Source organism: Chaetodon auriga, chromosome 2, assembly GCF_051107435.1.
Source record: "Chaetodon auriga isolate fChaAug3 chromosome 2, fChaAug3.hap1, whole genome shotgun sequence".
Lineage (NCBI taxonomy): Eukaryota > Metazoa > Chordata > Actinopteri > Chaetodontiformes > Chaetodontidae > Chaetodon > Chaetodon auriga.
The window spans coordinates 21777304-21790253 of NC_135075.1; the positions used below are offsets into that span (position 1 = coordinate 21777304).

Sequence of the window (12950 nt, forward strand, 5' to 3'; positions counted from 1 at the left end):
GTAGAATAAATAAGTAAGTACAAAAGGAGACAATATGTGCTATTTTCTGCCTCCCCCTTTGGTTTTCTGTCATTTCCTTTTGTCTGTTATTACCTGTGTGTAGCGTCAGTACAGTGGCAGGCTGTAGCTACAGGCTGCATGGAGAGGAGGAGAATATAAACCACTTAACATGCAGGAGGAAACCAGACGTTTTTCCATTGCACTTATCAGGTGCTGCGGTGAGAGCAAGTGTCAAGGTGCAGTAGGTCCCTGCCCCCCCCTTCTCACCCCCCAGCTCCTCTCCTTCCTCCCCTCTTCCTTCCCCTGCACACCCCTTTTATTTTCCCCTGATCTCTATCTCTGTCCCCCCCTCCGTCTCGCCCCACCACCACTCACCACCTTCAGTTCAGTTAAAAGTGGGCTTGGCACTTCCGCAGCGACCCCCCCCCCCCCCCCCCCGGTCCTCCTCCACCACCACCACCACTTCTTTTCTCTCTGTCAAACTAACCTCCAACTCCTGCTCTTCACCTCTATGTTTCCTGTCAAGGTGCAGTGCCCACCTCCCCCCGGCCCCCCCCAACCACCTTCTCTGCCCCCGCAACCTTTTCCTTTTCTTTCTTTCAACATCAATTATGGCTCTAAATGCCTACAGTTCATTTTTTTAAATGTTCAGAGTGCAGAGGGCGTGACCCCCAGCGCTCTGCAGTGATCTTGCCATCATTGCATGTACGTGAATAGGGGAGGGGTCGGGGGGTGTTTGTTGTATTAATGGCTTGAAGGGGATTTCTGCCCTAAAAGAGAATGCAGTCTCTTATATCAATGCCCTTTTTTATAAGAAGTCTTCCTCAAAATGTGAATGAGTGAATGAATCTGTCCCAAATGACAAGTGCACAGTGCATGAGGCATGAATGTGTGGTGAGTGAGTGTGTTGAGTCTGAGCATAAAGCACAAGGCAGGGCAGTGGAGCTGTCTGAACAGCTGAGATTATTAACCTCTTGCTGAACAAAGTACTTTAGGGAAATGTAATTAGCCTAGCTTAGCATAAAGACTAGAAGCAGAGGGAAACAGCTAGCATGGGTGTATCCAAAGTAATCATTTGGTTTAAAGGTGCACTCTGGAGTTTTCTCTTTCTCTTTACATTCAGTGTATCCTTCAGGTCAAACATGACCGACATTTAATGCAACGTACACATCAGTGTTCACCTGCTAGCACTCTTCCTCATCTCTGCCTTTTGCTTTTTCCTGCGTTTCCTTGCACATTACTGCCGTTTATGGATCAGTGAAATAGTGTGAAATCATTGGCCAGAATATATAAACAAATAAATGAGGACCCACATGTAAAACATTGCTCCATAGTGGCTGTCTGAAAGTACCATGTATGTATTCTGTAAGACTGTGCACTTTGCCATTTCACCGAATGGAAGTCGTGCTTCATTTTACACACAGTTCATTTTCTGGTATCACCCTGACAGTCTGTTATTTTGGAAACTTTCAGATATCGAGGAGAACTTAATGTAACTTTCTGTGGGTTTATGCACTGTGGCTGCACAGCGTCAGTTTGTAATGACTGACCCAACTTTGTTTACCTACACCTCCCCGCTGCAGGCGTGCATGTTGCAACGCCTCCAACTTTTATTGTCGTCTTTAATGGAACTACAGGAATCTATGCAATGAAATTAAACCGTGAAATCCACTGAGTGTTTAAGTTGATGCACGATGACTCTCAAAGCTGCTGGAGTGGAGGTTTGTTTTAGCTCTGGCTGGATAAGCATCAGCGTATTCTTCGCAGGGAGTCAAACTGTTTGAGCTACCGTTGTAGTTGTTGTTATTGTTGTTGTTGTTTTAGCTCCACTGCCTTGACAGTGATACATGGGGTGAAGGTTCAGAATCTGCTATAGCGCAGAGATGACAGGATCGCTTCAGAGCTCCTTCTCTTTCTCTCTCTCCGTTTCCCTTGGTTTCTACATCTCTCTCTCTCTCTCCTGCTTTGTCTCTCTGAGTCTTTCTCTCCTTTTCCAAGCTGATTTGGAGCCTTGCATAGTCAATTATGTCGGGAGTGAGAGATGGAGTGGGGGCTCCGGCTTCCATATTTTGGTGTGATATTAATATTGCATGAGTGCAATTCTGTAGCGAATATCTAAGAGACTGCCTATTAAGGCAGCAGCAAGAGAAGAATGTGACAGACACACACAAACACACACGCAGTCGTGCTTCCATCACTTTTGGGGACATCACATTGACTTACATTCATTTCCTGGAGACTTACCCAAACCATAACCATAACCACCACTTGCCTAACCCGAACCATTACCCGAAACTTAACTTTACTCGAACCTAAAACCAAGTCTCAACCCTAAAATATAAGGATTTACATAATGGGGACTTGCGTTTGTCCCCATAAGGAAGGCGTGTCCCCACAATGTGACTGTTTAAAGAGATTTATGTCCCCACAATGTGAGTAATACATCTCCACACACACACACACACACACACACACACACACACACTGTACATAATACACACACAGCCAGCCAGAGAACAGGGGTGAATCAGTCAGGATCAGGAGCAGCTTGTTATAATTAGTGTTTTCCAGATTTATTTTGGTGGGATAATAAGAATGACTCATTTTCCTGTTTAATATGTCATGTTTGTTTATCTTGACATGGTTCACATCACACCGTACAGTGAGCGTGTTTGATGTTGGTGAGAACTGAGTGATGTTCCACTGTAATTGTGCTAAGAATGGAATATTTTAACTAACCAACTGAATAAACAAACAAAACAGAGACACAAAACAAATGCCTGCTGTAAAAAAAAAAAAAAAAACCCTTGCCAAGATAATTGTAATATTGCAGAGCAGAAGTGATCTGATGGCAGGCTATTTATTTTCTGCTGCTGGGTGGGTATCAGTGATGCATACAGTAAGTGTCAACAGTGACAGGCTGAGGAGGTCCCAGCGATGACTGAGAGGCTCAGCATGGGCACTTGATGCTTTTTGGGTGTTAAGTGGTGGTGACACCGGATGGTCTGTGACAGACATCTCATTTAATGCCACCAGAGATTGTCAAAAGCATCTGATATTAAGGTGTCATGCGCATCACCCACATTAACACAGTTTGAAAATATAATAACACTTATGATTTGTTACAGTGGCTGTTTTGTCAAGCTCAGATTAGCAGTGTAGTAGCGTTGGGTGACATGGCTGAAATCAACATCAGAAAAGGATCATATTGATATTTTGCCAATATATGGAAAGTGTAGGTAAAACTTTTAATACACTGAATGCTGTTTAATGTTTATGCATGGCATCAGACAAATTGGGCTGCAACTGGCAATTATCATTTAGCATGTTTCTGTTTTGCAAAATCCCATGAAACAGAGACATGTCTCAGAGTCCTAGGTGATGTCTTCAAATATCCTGCCAACAGCCCATTCAGTCTATTCAGTTGCTCAGTTTACTATTATCATACCTACATGCCAAAGTAAAGCTGCAAATCCTCACATTTAAAATGCTGGAACCAGCTTGTAAAATGACTGAGATGATTTTAGCCGTGAAATGCCATCAGACTTTGCAGGTTCGCTCTGATATGCATCATCTCAGATGCCCTTTTTTGTCTGACCAACAGTCCAAAACCAAAAAGTCAGCTTAAGCAGTCTCACATTTGAGAACTGGGCCTAAATTGCACACTCTTCATATCAAGTGCGTCAACTGCACACCCAGGCATCCCCCTTTAGTTGCCAAATCAGGTAAGCTACTGCAAAAGTCCTGCATATCAAACATAACAATCAGCAGAGAAGTTTTCTCACTGGACTTGCATACTGGGGAGGTTTCCCTTTACAGTTTTTACCCTCTTGCAGTAGGATTGCCAGACGCTGTCAAAAGCCCAGAAAGCCTGGCCCGGAGTCGAGACAGCCAGTTAGTCCCGAGCCCAGAAGCTTCACGCTGGGCCCGACGTCGAACAAGTGCTTGGTGACCTTACAGCACCAGCTGGAGTTAAAAGAAGTCTTTAAAAGGCCGATTCTCCACAGTAATATCATCGCCCATGCCTCAGAGACTCTGGATTAAGGCCCACTTTCCCTCGCTAAAATGTAACAAATGTGTGAAAAAACATCACAGCCAAAGCCAGTGCGGAGAGAACAATGGAGAGAGGAAGGGGAGAGAGAGAGAGAGAGAGAGGGAGAGAGAGAGAGAGAGAGAGAGAGGGCTAGGAACAGATAGGAGAGGCAGAAAGGGAGAGAGAAGGTAAGAGAGGGAAACTCAACATCTTAACACCCCCCCCAGCCCCCCCCCCCTCCCTGCCAGATATATCAATGTAGTTGGCTTTCTCTGAAATTCAAATGGCATGAGGAAGAAAAACAGATGAAAAAAAAAGAAACCTCTGGCTTTGGGGGGGGGGGGGCTGCTGAGAAAAAGACCTGCCATCTATGTATTAGTGCTCTGTAAATATTACATGAGCTCCACATTCGCTCAGTTGTTTGGCATTACTTCCACTGGATAGGTATATTATTTTAGAAACCATGCCTTGTTTATGGAGAGGCATGACCTACTTCCAGACACTCTCTCTCTCTCTCTCTCTCTCTCTCTCTCTGGCATTTTTTTCTTTTGCTCTCCCTCTCTCTTTCCCTTTACGTCTCTCTCTCTCTCTCTCTCTCTCTCTCTCTCCCCCCTTCTTTCTCACTCTCTCTTATCCACTCTCAATCTGCGAAATCTCAACTGGTTGTCCCTGCTGAACAATTACAAGGCAGAGAGACCCAAATGGAGATGTTTGTAGAAAACAACATGTGTATAATTAAGGTTTAATGAGCTCTTGTCAGGGTGGAATGTGCAATTAGATTGGTAATAAAAAATTCTGCCTGAACGCTAGTGGCAGAGGCTGGATGTGGAGTCAGCATGGCAGTGAATGAAAGAACAGTGAATTATTTCGAGCCCTATTGACAGAAGTAGACGGTGCTGGATGCTGCATTTAGATTTAAATACATGGTGAGGTCCCAAATACAGAAAGAAGGTTTTTTTTTTCTCCCTGCTGGTGCTAGATTGTGTGTTATTACTGTACTTGTGCACACCAGGTTGGTTTCTTGGGAAAACAGTTCTTAAACAGCTGAAGTTATGCTTTACCGCTGCAGAATGACGAGACAATAATTGTGATTTGAATTGAAAAGGTCACGGATGTCACCATCTGCACAAATAGAAAAGGTTGAGCAGGTTTTATAAGAATTTCTCCTGAAGTCATTCTTAACCAGAGAGCATTCAGAGAGCACGTACTCGTGCCAAGGTTGCACAAGCCTCTTAATTCGTAATTTTAATAGAAAATTTTTACATTTCTGACTAGATCTGAACATGCATCAGATATCACAGTGAAACCATGCTGATGAAGGAACGTCTTTTGGAGAATAACTAAATCCTGTCCTACCATATCAAGGCTGCATCCAGGAATGTGCTAGAGTCACTAATTTCATGATAATTAATCGTACGTTTATCATGTTGCTGTAACACCATCTACAGGTGACATGTGGGCTGCGACTCATGATTGTTTTCTTGCTTCATCAATTTATTAATTTGTCTGTAAAATGTAAGAAAAAATGTCCACTTAAACTAACTAACCCTCACCTATGGTGTCTTTAAATGTCTTGTTTTGTCCAACCAACAGTCTATTCAGTCATTTCAGTTTGCTCATTTTATTTTCAGCACATCTACATGCCAAAGTAAAATCCTCACATTTCAAAGCTTGTAAAATGACTGAAACAATTAGTTGACTCGCGAAAGAGTTGCAGAACGATTTTGTTGATCGACCAAATGATAACCTTTGAAATGTCTTCAATCTTTGCAGGTTTGCCTTGATGTGCATCATCTAAATACAAGCAGTCAGAAAATCTTTCAAAATGGCCACATGGTGGTGCTATTTACAGCTAAAATAAGAGAACAAATGTAATTGAAATCTGGTGCCTTTTCTCGTAACGGTAAACATAATAGAAAAACGTTAACGACGTGGGCACAAACGTCCGGTACGACGAACAGCCACCTCGTCGCTGGCACTTTCCAATGGTGATATATCGTTTTGGGAGTCATTGGCAATCGACCATTCAGAGGTTTAGATACTAAGATGTATTGACAATACTTCACCTCCTAATTTACATCCAGTGCCAATGCTGGAAGGAGGGTGCTATGGATGTAGCGATGCTAGAAGTTCAGGCTGCAACACGTCCAAGAGACTGGAGTTTGTGTCCTATGACACATCTATAATTAACATTTTCCATTAACAATGCGTTTTAGTTGGTTAACCAAACCTTAACCATAGCTTATTTTCCATGAGCACAGTACTTTCTTCGACTATACATTGAAGAAAACGCCCAGGGTATTAAAAATCCTTGGAACCGGACGAACAAAAAGTATTGTTGAACGTAGAGTTTCATCGAATCATCCAATATGACTGTTCTTGTACAGAACTGAAAACATATGCAAATAAGATTATTTATTGAATATAATCAGCGCTCATTTGCTCTCAAATCGCTGCCTGGCATTTCTCTCTAGGTCTGTGCTTTTTCTGTGCCAGAGACTCACTCTTTCATGGAAGGACACTTCTCCACAAGACCCAGTGTCTTCTTAAATAAGGCACTTGAGATGGAAAAAAAAAACAGGTATCTTGCTGCTCTCTTTTCCGCTCTATTCCTTTTTTTCTTGACTTGGTGAAATTGTGGGTCTGGTGAAGAGGATCCACACACACAAAAATGGTGTTTGGCTCTTTCTGAATTACTTGACTAGTCTCTGAAAGAGAGGGCCCTTTGTTGGCTTCCTCTGGGACTGCCCTTGAAAGGCTCCTATTGTGTGGTTAGCACTATGATATAATGCAAGTGGATTTAATAGATTTAATGGAACCTGCAGACATGGTTCTCATGCCCTCGTGTGATGAGAAGCAGCCTGTTTTTAGGAGATCAGAACCACATCTTAAAGAAATGAAATGATATGCTGCTGTTGCGTCGCTCCAGAAGCCTGTTAAGCTTTGATTAAATATTCTTGATTGTTTGGCCCGTGTGCAGACAGAATCCGCTGCATTTCTCTCGACATTAACATCAGTACGCTTTGGTATTTTTCAGCGCTTTTCCGATTTCTCTCTCGCCTGATTATCCATCTCTGTGTTCCACCTGAGTTGTGTTGGAAGTCAAGGTTAGGCAGAGTGGGGGGAGTTGAATGTCAGCGATGTGTTAGCTTTGTTTTCATTGTGTTAACAGCAGCACAATGGTACGATTGTGTGGCCATCTGAAACTCTACACCTACCCAGAGCTTTCGGGGGTCAGAGGTGGGGGAGATGTGTGTGCCTTTAGCCAGACGAACCACGCTTTTTGAAAGACCCAGAAACCGAAGAGTAATCCACCCAGCATACCATCAAAACCATTCTGCTCTGCCGGCTCGCTCGCATACCAGATCTGCTCATTTTGACTTTTTGCAAAATGGTCTCATTTTCCAAATATAAATGATGCTTTTCTTTCCCCTTTGTTGCTTTGTAATCTGTCTCATTATTTTAAGGTGCCATTTGAGGAGTGGCCTGCCTCTTGAAACCCCTCAATGTGATGGACAAGACCATAAAGCCAAGCAATAAACCTGAGATGAATGTTATATCTTAACACTGATAGAGGCAATTAAGTCCATCATAAGCGAGAGAGGGAACACTCTTCTCTGGGGACTCATTCACTTGCATGGTTTAACATGATCCCCAGCTAAATGCCTTATTTTATTTCTCCTCTCAGCTCACAGCTTACAGTCGAGCACAAATTGAGCTGATTTTTTTTTTTTTTTCACACAATTTGGTCTTTCTGTCTGATCTGCCCTTTTCTGTCTGTCGTCATGTGCCCCCCCGCTATCTCTCTTTTTTTCTCTCTCACCTCTCCATTTCGCCGTATTTGTCATGGTAATGTAAAAAATCTCAGCTGCTCCAATTCATTTCGTGCTCTTTCAGTCGAGAAAGAAGGGCAATTCTGTTTTTCCTCACTACTTTCTGTGTGTTGTGGTTTAAAGGTAATGAAGACCATATTTCATCTGCATGGAGTTATATGACTGGGCGTGGCTGAGCAGGTCTGTTATGGGAAAATAAATATTATGGAAGGTCTAACTTTGTTATCTTTATCTCGCCGGGATCAATGTGTGTATTATTGGACAGGATACATTACACAAACACGTAGGCACGCATGTGATGTGCACACATTGAGAGCCATGCTGTGTATACAGTATGCAAACATGCACGCACACACATAAGGAACACATAAAGGTGAAATACACATGCAGCAGCAGCAGCAGCGATATCCACACATGCACACAGGCAATCCATATCTGCTTTACAGCACACCATCCCCCATCCTCTCTGTGCTTTGGTTATGTCTGCATGTATGTGTGTGTGCATTCATTTGTGTGTATTCAACTGTGTGTGTGTGTGCCTGCCAGCGAGTCACTGAATGCTCTAATGACCACAGTCCTGACACAGGTATTTTGACTGCTGCCTCTTTCCATCGGCACATTGACTGACATGTGATTAGTTACGCTGGGATGGAAAACTAGGGAGGCGCACACTGTAACCATGAAAAGAGACCAGGAGGAGGGTTAAGTCCTTTTTCTCTCCGTCTCTCCTGCCTCATCTTTCTTCAAATCTAAAACATCGCTGGCTGCAGTTACCGGTTGTGTGATTTGGTATTCAGTGCGTACAGTAAAGCACAGCTGGGCTCACAGCGACCTTACGAGAAAAGCCTCTCGTGTAGATCAATGCAGGTTAGCAGTGCTGTAGCACAGAATGCAAAGTAACCTTCAGAGTAGAAATATAGAATTGGTACAAAACTGATCTAAAATGCTTTTTTTTTTTTTTTTTTCATATGTAGGGATCTCTGCCCTGTTCCTGACCTTAGTTAGTGGACTGTGTGTTGGCCGGACTCAAATGATCCCCATTAAATCCAGTTTATTTGTCATGACAAAATTCACTGTTTCTGTTATATGTATGAAATAATCCAGTCACAGTGGGCAGGTGACTCCATTTTTAGTGCATCCACGATGCCTAGTAATGTCTAACTTATCACAATGAGTCCCACATTTGAGATTATACAGACTGTAAATCAGGAAAAAAAGAGCAATGACATCTGATCAGTATTCAGTGTTGGTCGATACCCAGAGTTTAGATGTTGGAGGAGAAAGAGCCTCCAGAAAAAAGTAAAGGGATTGGTGCAGCCTTATTTATGAGCTTTTATTTTAAGCCTAGTTATTGGTTTGGTTCTATTGGAATTAATTATAAACTACAAACAATTTGTAGTTAGTGAAGTACAAAACTTTAAATGCAATTTTATGTGATCAAATTCAACCATCAGGTACAAACACCAGACTCCATCTTCCCACTTCAATGTACATCTAACACACTTGCCAAAGTACAAACTCAGCACAAAGCCACTAAGACAGGTATCTGAAACATGTGAACACAGATTCATATGCAGCATGAAACACAAGCTCTTAGATCCTACGCATGAAGCTGAAGCATGCCAGCATTAAAGCACTCCAAGTTAAAAGTTGCAGATGTAGACTGCAGATCAACACACTGTATCTAGAAATACAGTAACAACTGAGCCAGTTACATCACTGCAATCAGTAAAAGTAAAAGAAACAGTCCTGAATCATAATTCTTCCCACTTTTTAAAAAGTTCTGTGTTCTAGGTAGCGAAACTTCTTCTTTAATGGATAAAACAGTAAGTTTTGAGATGCCGCTGTAGATGTGACTTCTGGTCTGAAGCCTTTGGAAAGCTACATTTCTGACATGCTGTGTCCCAGTCAACAGTTGTTTTATAACCTCTATGACTGTGGTGCACTTCCTGCATCAAACTGACATTGGTTTGGCTTTACGCAAACGCAAAGCTATTTATAGCATCTCTCCCACTTTTCTCCCTCCTGTTCTCTCCCTCTCTATCTCTCTCCCGCTCACGTATTTGCATTTCTGCTATGCAAACAGGAGTGTGGTGTCAAGTGCGTCAGTTGTTCGGGCCTTACTTGTCCCTTCTCTTTCTCAAGCCTCAATCCATCTCAAAAATGTCTCTCCTCCTTTCCCTCGCTCGACATGACTCCCCTCTCCTCCATCTCACTGTAGCTTTCCACCTCTCTCTCACCTTCACCCCCCCCCCCCACCCGCTCTCCATCCCTCTCTCTCCGTCTGTGTTTTCCTTTGCTCAATTGTTTTGCTGTAGATTTGACCGCTATGATTAATGACCTCAAAGCCTCGGGAAAGCAAACAGAGAGAGAGACACGACAAGCTTGCCCTTCCCTTACAAACCTCCCTTTTTCTCACATGTCAATGCTCATATGTTCGCACTGAGCACATTATGACTTCTGGAAAAAGATCTACTTAATATGAGTCAGGTTACATGAGATAGATAGGTTTTATATGCAAAAAAATGTCGTCTGATTTCTGCAGACAACAGCCGCCACCTGGCAGACAGAACAGCTTTCCCAGGCCGCTGCTGTAAAGCCGCATGCATTATTAATTTATTCTGAGCACATTTTTGACTGTAGTTGATTTGGCTCATTAAATAATTGTATATACGATGAATCTTTATATCAGTGCACTGGCTCTTCATTTCTTTTGTATTAAACTAACATTTCAGAGCTTTTGTTGTCTTCCAATGTTAAATGAACATCAGAGCAGGGAGCTCAGATGCAATGAACCTCAGAGGTCAGAGGTCAGGTTCAAATTAGCCTCTGTGGCATTCAGGGTCTTGCTCAAGGACACTTCATCGGGGTGGATGCTTGAATATGGTTAACCTTTAGGTAACAAAGGTGGCAGTGTGACTCTAATAGCACAAAAGAACCAAAATTTATACCCAGTATTCAACGCTTTCCTGTCATAATGACCCAAAAGTAATGTGGAAGTACTGCTGTGAAGTTCAGCGCCAGGCTAGCTGTTTCCCAGGTCTTTGCGCTAAGCTAAGCTAATCATATGCTGGCTCCAGCTTTATATATTTGCAGCATGGACATTAGAGGTTTGTAATCTTCTCTAACGTTCAGCAAGAGAATAACACACTGGACATACTTCACATTGGAAGCTATTGAAGGATATTAAACTCAAGTTAGCACAGGGTAAATGCAAACCCAGGGTCATGCAGAGACTGGTTTGCACTGTCCCCCCTCTCTATGTGTACTGTAGCATGACTTCGGTACACTTAACTGACCATTTGCTAAGCACAAAGAGGCAGGAAATGATTATTTTTATGTTTCCCCTCGGTTTAGATATGGTTTGTTATTCTAACAACGCTGCCCTCGGTGACTCCTTCACATTGTGCCTGCAGGAGCACCACCGCAGACTTCAGTTTGCTCTTTGACATTCTGCACAATTGTTTTTTACTGACCCTGTTTTGCTCGTCGAGATCTGGTTTGCAGGTGTGAAAATAACCCATTCCAAGACACCATCACATCTAGCACGATGTGATTAGGACAGCATGTAAAATCATTTTCCAGGAGCAATAAAGAAAGTGATTTCATTTTCATTGCAGAATACAATGATTGTTCCTCCAGCAAACTAATAGTGCTATCAGACAGAAATCATTGCACTAGAAGTAACGGTTCCATCAGAGGCTGAATGATAACGTGGAAATGGAACTGGGGCTTCAAATTGAATAATGGTGCAAAGAATTGCCTTTGTACTGTGGTTTGTCTGGTGCTCTGACTGTGTCGTGTATAAAGATAGACACAAAAATGCAAGAAAACTCTATTGGAGAGGAATCTGATTGCAATTTAAATGGAAAATATTCGAATGTTCGAAAAAAAACGAACCCCTAGAAGGGTTCATATTGAACAACTGCACAACACTAAATTTAGTCCCTGGAAAATGTGGCTTACAACATGTGGTGAAACGTGGCTATAAAAAAAGCTTGCGGCCCATTTTTGGTCCCTGCCCGCAGCTTGAGAAACACCCCTAGTAAGTTACTGTAGGCACGTATCCATCCTGTTACTTGACCTTACAGTAGCGGCGGTAATTCATCTCAGCCACTACGAGCTGTCTTGAGGTGTGTTTTGTTTCCTCATAAATGGCTGGTGCCAAATAGTGTCAGACAGAGAAGCAGGGAAGGCCTCTGGGAGTGTGTGTTTGCGCACGCGTGTGTGTGTGTGCATGTTTATATGCCTGTGTGTTTTAAGCTGCGGCCTCTGGCTGTGACCCCAGTGTTAATCACACTACAGCCAGAACAACCACAGGCTCTATTGCCACTACTGCTGCTACAACCCTCCTCCTCCCCGACTCCATTTCTCCTTCATTCATGCTCTCTGTTTTTATTTCTCCCTCTCTATACCTCCATGCTTACAGTATCTTTCCTACTGCACCTCCCACTTGCACATCATCTCTATCTATTCTGTCACCATTAGCTCATAGACTCACCCTTGTCTTTCTCCTCCCCATAACCTCAAACCATCACCTTTCCTCTGGCCTGAGCCTCCTCTGGCCTAAGCCTCCTCTTTAGGCTACATGAGCTTGCTGTTTCCAAGTCTTGAATCTAGAGTCCATGTGGTCTCGATCTCTAGTTGGGTGGCTGGTTGGCAGGGTGGCTAAAAGTGCTGATTTGTGATTGGTCAGCCATGTTACTGATCTTCTCCAGAATCAGCGTCTGGTGGGCTTCCTGAGATTTCAGTATTGTCAGCCTCTATGTGATGACTGATAGTGATTACTGTTTTAATCACCACCTCCGTTCTGGAGATTTGGACTACCTGGCACGAATGATGTCGATCAGAGCGAGGAGCGTGAACCAAATGCTTTCCAACAAAAAGCTAATCTAACTAGAAATCTTCTTGTCTTTGGCCAAAAATAAACACGGAAAGTAGGTCCCTGTTCTCGCAAACTGCATGGCACAGCAAATCAATTTCTGGGTCAGCTCCTGGCTGACTTACCTGTCATACGTCGTTTGATTACATAGGTGTTGCCTTTGATTTGATTTGACTGGCAAACTTGCCGGCTGGCTAACTAG

General features: G+C 43.0%; 1 protein-coding gene across 3 annotated transcripts in view; it reads left to right on the forward strand.

The window, feature by feature from the left end:
• tox2 (TOX high mobility group box family member 2) overlaps window positions 1-12950 on the forward strand; it is a 93810-nt gene that overhangs the window by 33426 nt on the left and 47434 nt on the right. The window lies entirely within an intron of this gene.